Source organism: Lithobates pipiens, unplaced genomic scaffold, assembly GCF_037356315.1.
Source record: "Lithobates pipiens isolate NorthernLeopardFrog02 unplaced genomic scaffold, aLitPip1_a1.2 Scaffold_19, whole genome shotgun sequence".
NCBI lineage: Eukaryota > Metazoa > Chordata > Amphibia > Anura > Ranidae > Lithobates > Lithobates pipiens.
This window is the reverse complement of record NW_027507764.1, coordinates 281,447,042-281,448,283: the sequence shown is the minus strand read 5'-3', so window position 1 is coordinate 281,448,283 and position 1,242 is coordinate 281,447,042. Positions and strand designations below refer to the sequence as shown.

Sequence of the window (1,242 nt, the reverse complement as noted above, 5' to 3'; positions counted from 1 at the left end):
AGGCAATCTCTTTGGGCACCCTCATCCCTCTTGACAAATGCAAAGATGGTCACTAGGCCCGACCCTGCTAAGCCTTCGAGATCAGACGAGATCGGGCGCTTTCACGGTGATATGGCTGTAGGCAATCTCTTTGGGTATCCCCAACCCTCTTTGACAAACGCCAAGATGGTCACCCTGGGAAACAAGTGAAAAAAACAAGTCAACGGCAAAAAAATTAAAAATGACGGCACATTGTATTCCCAGGCGGTCTCCCACTCAGGTACTAACCAGGCCCGACCCTGCTTAGCCTCTGAGATCAAACGAGATCGGTTGCTTTCAGGGTGTTGTGGCCATAAGCAATACCTTTGGGCACCCTCAACCCTCTTGACAAGCACCAAGATGGTCACCTAGGGAAAGAAGGGAAAAAAACAAGTCAACGCCAAAAAAATAAAAAAAAAATAAAAAGCAAATGGGACTGGTTATTGCCAGGAGGTCTCACATTTGTTACTAACCAGGGCAGACGCTGCTCAGCCTCCAAGATCAGACAAGATCAGGCACTTTCAGGGTGATGTGGCCGTATTAAATCTCTTTCGGCACCCTCAACCCTCTTGAGAAACTCCAAGATGGTCACCTTGGGAAACAAGTGAAAAAAACAAATCGTCGCCAAAGAAAAAAAAAAGAAACCTACGGCACTTGATATTCCCAGGGGGTCTCCCATCCAGGTTCTAGCCAAGCCCGACCCTGCTAAGCCTCCGAGATCAGGCGCTTTCAGGGTCATGTGCCCATAGGCAATCTCTTTCAGCACCCTCAACCCTCTTGACAAACGCCAAGATGGTCACCTTGGGAAACAAGGGAAAAAAAAACAAGTCAACAACAAAAAAAAAAGAAACCTACAGCACTTGGTATTCCTAGGGGGTCTCCCATCCAGGTTCTAACCAGGCCCAACCCTGCTAAGCATCCGAGATCAGATGAGATTGGTTGCTTTCAGGGAGATGTGGCCGTAGGCAATCGCTTTGGGCACCCTGAACCCTCTTGAAAAAAAAGCCAAAAAAAAAAAGAGAAGCCTATGGCACCTGGTATTCCCAGGCAGTCTCTCATCCAGGTACTAACCAGGCCTGACCATGCTTAGCCTCCGAGATTAGTCACTTTCAGGGTGATGTGGCCATAGTCAATTTCTTCTGACACCCTCAACAATCTTGACAAGCACCAATATAGTCACCTTGGGAAACAAGGGAAAAAAACAAGTAAACGCAAAAAAAAAAA

General features: G+C 47.2%; 2 pseudogenes; both read right to left on the bottom strand.

Annotated features, from left to right (window-relative positions):
- Positions 1-218: 218 nt before the first annotated feature.
- Positions 219-337, bottom strand: LOC143999172 (5S ribosomal RNA; annotated as a pseudogene).
- A 529-nt stretch (positions 338-866) lies between these two features.
- Positions 867-985, bottom strand: LOC143998579 (5S ribosomal RNA; annotated as a pseudogene).
- Between the last annotated feature and the right edge of the window lie 257 nt (positions 986-1,242).